An 8730-nucleotide genomic window follows, 5' to 3' on the forward strand; every position below is an offset into this window, starting at 1 on the left:
AATTAGAGTGACTGTGTGATGGTGGCACATGCCTTTGATCACAGCATTCGGGAGGCAGAGGCAAACAGATCTCTGGGACATCATGGCAAGCCTGGTGTACAGAGTAAATTTAAGGGCAGCCAAAATTACACAGAGAAAATCTGTCTCATAAAAGGAAAAAATAAAAGTAAAAGTAATAGAGTCATAAAAATCTAGGTAATGATGGAAAATACACAGTGAATCTGGTACTATAGTCTATATTGTTGACTTTAAATTGTTTGATTGCCGAGGAAAGAGCAAAAGCTGCTACAATACACTTGATTATCAATGATGCTAAATTAATCCAACATATACATTTTAACAATGCTTTGACTTCAAAATTTATGTCAGGACAGGCTACTTGGGAAAAGATTTCTTGCTTGAGTTTCCACAGAAAATGAACAACTATGGATTCCTCCCAGACTAATATGGTTTGATCAAGCAAGACCCCCTGAAGCAGTGGCCCAACGGATCCTACATCTAAAAGATCTGAGACCATGCAGCACTTCAGACCACAAAACAAGGACTTGATGAGATTTCTGTGTTTTATCATGATCCCCATGATATGGACATCACCACCACCCAGCAGGAAGCAGTTTGGAATGAGCCCAAATTCCCAAATATGGTTCATAAATGATTGTTTTCATTTGAATGGGTTTGGTCACAGTCAATCTATTTTTATATGAAAAAATGGGAGTAGGATATAGGAATGTATACTTTGCATTAGTATGACTTTTCATTTATTGATACAAATTTAAGGTCAATTTTGTGACACGTATATTTCTCCTCTTGTTAACTATTGTTTTATACTGATCTTTTACAATGTAATAATAATGAAATAAAGATTATATAGTCACCTGTAATAGTCAGAACTTATAATTAGGTTAGTTAGGTTTTCTAGATAAACAGAGACATATTTGAGATGGACAGGTATTCTTCAAATCTTTGAAAGACCTACAGAATACATGATATTAAAATGGTTTAGAGTTTTCTTGACAGTGAGACACAACTGTTCCTGGCACACCAATTACTTCACAAAGGAGGATGGGCATTGAAGAACCTGGTTATGGAGTTCGCCTTCAATATGGCAAGATTAGCCATTTGGGCAAGAAACTGCTCTTGCCTGGACTGTTTGTTGCTATATAAACTGGACATGCAGGACCCACAAGAAAGTGAGTGCTAAACTTACTAAACAAGACAGTACTAAAGGATTCCTGCTGAAATGGAGAAGAGTGCCAGACACACTGTGGCCTATGGGCTGAAGATGGATGCACCAACGTTACAGAGGAACTTTGGGTGACTGTCCAGGTAGTGAGATGTCTCTGTCAATTCTAGAGTATATATATTATCCTTCTGTGGTATTTGATGAAGTTGAAAACAGATAGTTATGGTTGCAGTTTTCTTCAGTTATTATAAAAGATAAATTACCCTGCTTTTTATTTAGACAGAAAAGAGGAGATGATAGAGGTGCTTCTGTGTAGGTGTTTGTCTTATTGGGTGATGAAAGTACTGTTTGGCCAATGAGGTAGCAAGTTAGGCGGTACTAGGAGTTAGGGAGGATTCTGGGAAATGTAGTAAAGAAGTGGTCTGCGAAGGAAGTGACATAGCAGGGGCACTCATATATAAGCAAGGGCAAGAAGGAATTCAGCCTGTCTCTCTTCCTCCTGGTCTCTGCTCTGGAGTCCCCATGTGATTTGCCAGGAACAGAGGGTGCAGCCAGAAAGCGTCATCATAAGATAAGTCTTATGATTATGTTTGATAATTAAGACTGAACTAGCAGATAAGAAATCCTAGTCATTGGCCAAGCATCATTTGTGCCTAATGTAAGTCTATGTATGCTACTTGGGAACTTAACGGGGTGCAGGGTTGAATTCGGGCAGCCTGGCAAAAAGCATCCATGTTGCATGGCTGTGCTCAGATAGCTCAGACAGATGGAGTAAAGATTTATTGTTGCACTCTGTTTCTTACTTTTAGAATGATTCTTTTAATATAGAATTTGGGGTACATTGTTAGCCACTGTGATCCCTATTTTCATCATCCATAAAATGAGAATTAGGAAACAATAATGAGGCTTTGTGGATTTGAAAGTCTCCATTGAAAATTTTGGTGTTATTCTTTTGAGGCTGCCTATATATTTAACTCTGGTCAGCCAATTGTTAGTACTGACTCTGTTTGAAACATACCTCCACAGAACAGGAAATGGACCACAGCAAAATCAGTGTGCAAACTCTGAACACAAACATATTAAACAACCTTAAGTATTAAAAAGCATACAGCAGTCTTCTTTACAATGTATGGTTACCCAACAGAAAAGAGTGATAACATATATTTCTTTTTTTATAATAGAAACTAGGGTATACAAGCATACCTATGTCCATAAAAGACTTAAGAACTAAGAAGAGAGGAGATAATGGACTTATTAATGATATCACACTAAATTGAAAGACTTCCCAAAGTTTTCCACGTCATATATCATGGGTTTTGTTTTAATGGCCAAATATTGTTATACTAAGACAAGAAAAACCCCAAACAAACGAATCTTTCATTACACAGTTAATATACATTTTAGGACATCTGGAAGACTAGCATTGTGGTGCCTTCCTATAATCCCAGCACTTGGAGGTAGACGTGGGTAGACCTCTGAGAGTTCAAGGCTAGCATTGTCTACAAAATGATGTTAAGGACACCTAAGGCTATTTTGCAGAGAAACCCTGTCTCAAAAAAGAATACAGAAGCAACAACACTAATAAAAAAAAGACATATTGATAACAGAAAAATCAGCAGTACCTCTTGAGGTTCTTGATCTCATTAATAATGAACTTCTTAAAAAAGACTCAATGGTATCTTTTTTAAATTCTTTTTTTAATGACTCAAATTTCCTGTCCTACAGGTCTTTCACCTGTTTGGTTAGACTTGCCCCAAAATATCTTATGATGTTCTTTGTGGCTATTGTAAAGAATGATGTTTCTCTGATTTTTTTTCTCAGCATAATTATTGTCTCTATATATTAGGGCTACTGAATTTTTTGAGTTAACTTGTATCCTGCCACTTTTCTGAAGGTGTTTATCAGCTGTAGTTGTCCCCTGGTAGAATTCTTCAGGTCACTTATGTAGACTCTCATATTATCTGCAAATAGTGATAGTTTGAATTCTTCCTTTCCAATTTGTATCCCATCGATCTCCTTTTGTTGTCTTATTGCTCTAGAACGAACTTCAAGTACAGTATTGAAGAGGTATGGAGAGAGGGGACAGCCTTCTCTTGTTCCTTATTTTAGGGGAATCGTGTTGAGTTTCTCTCCACTTAGATTGATGTTGGCTGTTGGTTTGCTGTATATTGCCTGTTTTCCGTGATCTCTCTAAGACCTTTATCATGAAGGGGTGTTGAATTTTGTGAATGCCTTTTCAGCATTTAGTGAGATGATCATGTGTTTTTTCTTTTTCAGATTGTTTAAATGGTAGATTACAATGATGGATTTTTGTTTGTTGAACCATCCTTGCATACCTGGGGTGAAGCCTACTTGATCATGAAGTGTGATTTCCCAGGATTTTATTGAGTATTTTTGCATCAATGTTCATGAGGGAGATTGATCTGCAGTTAGGTGTCTTAGTTGTGTCTTTGTGTGATTTGGGAACCAAGGTAATTGTAGCCTGGAAAAAAGACTTTGGCAATGATCCTTGTTACGATAAATTTTTCCGCCAAAAGCCATCCGAGCCCCACCGCCACGTTTGAGCTTTATGTCATCTGCCTGCCCAAGTTAGGCCCAAATGAATACAAAGAAACTTGTATTAGGAACAATGCTGCTTGGCCAATGACTAGGATTCTCATCTGTTAGCTCAGTCTTAATTATCATAAATCTATATATTTTATAAGACTTATCTTATCGGATGCCTTTTTGGCGTCCCTCCTTGCCGGTGGATCACATTGTGCCCCTGGAGCAGGAGCAGAGGGGAAAAGAGGCCACTTCCTGTTTCCTGGTTTAGATATGAGTCTCCTTGTTATGTCACTTCTTGCCTGGAACATCACTTCTCTACTACATTTCCCAGAATCCTCTTTGACTCTTAGTCCTAACTTGCTGTCTCATTGGCCAAACAGTATTTTATTCAATAATCAGTAAGATACACATACACAGTACATTCCCCTTCAGATCTTTCTGCTTTTATTGTGGGGAACAATTTGAAGAGTACTGGTATTAGCTCTTTGAATTCCTGGTAGAATTCTGCTCTGATACCATCTAGCCCTGTACTTTTTTCGGTTGGAAGTCTCTTGATGACTGCTTCTATTTCCTTAAGGGTTATAGGTCTATTTAAATAGTTTATCTGTTCTTGATTCAATTTTGGTAAGTGATATCTATGCAGAAAATTGTCCAATTCTTTTAAATTTTCCAATTATGTGGAGTACAGGTTTTCAAATTATAACATGATAATTCTGTGGATTTTCCTAGTATCTGCTGTTATGAACCACTTTTCATTTCTGATTTTGTTAATTTGAATGTTCTCTCTCTGCCTTTTGGGCAGGTTCGAAGAAGCTACCAGAAAGTGGAAAGATTTCCCATGCTCTTGGATAGGTAGATTCAACATAGTGAAAATGGCAATCTTACCAAAAGCAATCTACAGATTCAGTGTAATTCCTGTCATAATGCCAGCACAATTCTTCACAGACTTTGAAAGGACAATTCTCAACATTATATGGAAAACAAAAGATCCAGGATAGCCAAAACAAACCTGCACAATAAAGGAACGTACAGAGGTAACGCCATCCCTGACTTCAAGCTTTACTATAGAGCTATAGTAATGAAAACAGCTTGGCATTGCCATAAAAACAGACACATAGACCAATGGAATTGAATTAATGACCCTGATATTAACCCACACACTTATGAATACCTGATCTTTGACATAGAAGCTAAAACTATACAATGGAAAAAGGAAAGCATCATCAACAAATTGTGCTGGCATTAACTGGACAATGGCACATAGAAGACTGCAGGTGGATCCATATCTATCTCTATGTATGAAGCTTAAGTCCAAATGGATCAAAGACGTCAACATAAATCCAGACACACTGAAACTCTTAGAAGAGAAATTTGGAAGTACCCTTGTACAAATTGTACAGGAGTCCTCTTCCTGAATATAACACAAGTATCACAGTCACTGAGATTGACAATTAATAAATGGGACCTCCTGAAACTGAAAAGGTCCTGCAAGGCAAAGGACACAGTCAACAAGACAAAACAGCAGGCCCAGAATGGGAAAATTTATTCACCCATGCCACATCTGACAGAGAGCTGATATCCAAGATATACAAAGAACTCAAGAAACTAGTCTACAAAACACCACATAATTCTATTAAACAATGGGGTACAGAACTCCATAGAAAATTCTCAATAAAGGAATCTAAAATAGACGAAATACACATAAGAAAGTGTGAAACATCCTTAGCCCTCAGGGAAATGCAAATCGAAACGACTCTGAGATACCATCTTACTCCTGTCAGAACAGCTAAAATCAAAACCACCAGTGACACTTTATGCGGGAGAGGATGTGGAGAAAGCGGAACACTCCTTCACAGCTGGTTGGAGTTCAAACTTGTACAGCCACTTTGGAAATCAGTATGGAGATTCTTCAGGAAATTGGGAATCACAAGATCCAGTAATTCCATCCTTAAGCATATACCCAAAAGATGCACATTACTACAATAAGGACATCTGTTCAACTATGTTCATAGCAGAATTATTTGTAATAGCCAGAAACTGGAAGCAGCCTAGATGCCCCTCAACTGAAGAGTGGTTAGAGAAAATGTGGTACATTTACAAAATGGAGTACTACTCAGCAGAAAAAAACAATGGAATCTTGAAATGCGAAGGCAAATAGATAGCACTAGAAGAAATCATCCTGAGTGAGGTATCCCAGTCACATAATGACAAACATGGCATGTATACACTCATTTTAGACATGGAGCAGGGTATTGCCAGCCTATAATCCACACATCCAGAGAGTATAGGAAACAGGGAGGACCAAACATAGACATACATGCTACTCTGGAGAAGGGAAATGGGAAAGGATCTCCTAAGTGGATTGGTAGCATGGGGTGAAGGACAGAGGGAGCTGAGAGAAAGACGGGGGAGAAGAAGAGGGGAGAGGAGTACATGGGGGACCAGGAGGGTTGAGTTGGGGGAAGAATAGAGGAGAGCAGGATTACAGGTACCATAACAGATGGATTCACTATAGGTTTGGGGAGAGATATGGCACTAGGGAGATTTCCAGAGTTCTTCAAGGATGACACTAACTTGCAATCTAAGCAATAGTGGAGAGGCTACCTTAAACACCCTTCCCCAATAATGAGATTGACGACTACCTTATATGCCATCCTGGAGCCTTCATCCAGTGGTTGATGGAAGTAGAGTCAGACACCCACAGCTAAGCACTGAACTCCTGGCATCCAGTTGCAGAGAGAAAGGAGCAATGAGCAAAGGGGTCAAGACCGGCCTGGTGAAACCCACAGAAACAGCTGACTTGAACAAATGGGAGCACACAGACCCCAGACTGATAACTGGGAAATGAGCATAGGACTGTTCCAGACTCCTGAAATTGGGTGTTTGTGAGGATGCCTGGATAATCTATGGGGCCGTGGCCAGTAGATCAGTATGTATGCCTGGCACATGAATGGACTTTCAGAGCCCATGCCACATGGAGGGATGCTCTCTCAGCCCAAACACATGGGAAAAGGCCTCGGACCTAGGCTTGGCCTGTAGTGGAATGACAGACTTTGGAGATTGTGCATGCAGGGCCTCTCCCTCCCTGGGGAGCCGAGGGAGGATGAGGAGGGGGGATTAGAGGATATGGTGGGTGGCAGGGAAGTAGGTGAGGTTGAGGGATCTGGGATTGAAGTGTGAAGCAAGCTTGTTACTATTTACATGAAAATTAAATTAAAAAAAACACTCAATGGAAAATTGGCCACAATGAAAATGAAGATTTAATTATGGCCTTTTCTGTCTATGGACACTTTGTTTGCATGCATACATGTACTGTCCTTGTTTTCCTAGTGCTGGAAGAGTTCAGAAGAGGGTATCAAATCCCCAGGAACTGATCTTCCATTAGGGTACTGAGAACTGACCAAGGGCTTTCTGCAAGAACCAGGGTTCCTAAGAGCTGAGCTATCTCTCCAGCCACTGGAAGAAAATACTAATGCCTTTAGAGGACTTGTTCTTGCAGAACACCCAGGTTTGGTTCCCAGCATTCAATAAAGGCTCATATCCATGTATAACTCAAGTTCAAAGAATCTGGTGCTATTCCTGCCATTTCTGATTCTTTGGATACTAGGTGCCCACATGGTACACTTACACTTATGCAGGTCACATACCCTCACAATACAACAAAATAATTTGTTCTAAGGAAGAAAACAAAGAAAGCAAAAACTGAACCTCCAGAGGACAGAATAGTTGCAAATCTCTGCAGCTGTCCAGAGGAAAACTATGTAGCAGACAAAGAAGAAAAAGTGTACCATCTGCAGTAAGCCTGCAGGGATCACACACACACACACACACACACACACACACACACACACACACACACACACACACACACACACACACACAGAGTTCATAAATCATCACACAGTAGGGAGGGAGCTTCAGAGGAAGAGAGAAGCCCACAGTGTTGGGGAAGCAAGAAGAGTTCCTGAAACCACACCCAGAAGAGAGAAGAAAAGTGGGCAGATTGAAGAGGCTGCAAGATTACAGCTCTGAAGGAGACTGCTGCAGGAGCAGGGCTTATGGGAAGGGAAGACACGTTGCCTCAAGAAAGGATCAGTATAGACCCCTTTGTCTTTTAGTATGACTTAGGGGGATGGATTCCTGTTTCTGAGAAGGGCTCCTATAGCCTGCTGGTTTGCTGACCCAAAGGAATTAAGTCTTAACCAGGGAGAGAGTGTCTTGTCTCCCATTAGATGAAATATAATTCTTTAGGAAGGGAGGAAAAACAATTCCATTAAAGAGCCTTCAAGACTACTGTATGGAGTACAAAGGCTTTTGTTTGGGGAGGGTGAGGGTACCCATATAAGCACAAAAGAAGGCTCCTTGTTTACAAGTTGATAAAGGCTGGGGGTGAGACAATTTTTGTAAATGTTACTATCAACCTAGAAATTTTTGTGATGGAGATATTTTTTGAAGACCTAAGACTTCAGGCATGGAATCATGCAACAGGAATTTCTTTAGAAGTTTAAACTGGGAACAGGGCATGCCACAGATTAGGGGGCATATTCAGATGTATTTAAAAGCAAAGTAGTTAGAGAAGTCAGAACCTCCCAGGTACATGTACCATTCCTCCACACCCCACCAGAATACCCAGTCTCCCCTCACTGACTCTTCTTTGCCTCATCTCAGAGTCTGGCATAAAGAATCACTGAAAGAGAGGGCATGGTAAATTCTCTGCCATTCAACCCCCCAAAACATTTTAATACCCAAGGGAGGTCTAGAGCTGCTGCCAGAACTGGGAAAATCACAGAATCCAAGGGAGCATCTGGGATTGGAGCCCAAGATTTGAAAAGAAATGGTGGCTAAGGAGGAGGGAGAGGTGTTGCAGGAAAAGATGGCGAACAGTCCTGGATTCAGGACAGGTTCCCAGTCACAGATTTCCACTGAGTGCACAGACCCTGCCTGTGTGTGCAGTCTGCCTATTTGAAGCTGCTGTTCCCAGCTCCTCTGGACTCTCCAAG

This window comes from Cricetulus griseus, chromosome X (genome assembly GCF_003668045.3).
Source record: "Cricetulus griseus strain 17A/GY chromosome X, alternate assembly CriGri-PICRH-1.0, whole genome shotgun sequence".
In the NCBI taxonomy this organism is placed as follows: Eukaryota; Metazoa; Chordata; class Mammalia; order Rodentia; family Cricetidae; genus Cricetulus; species Cricetulus griseus.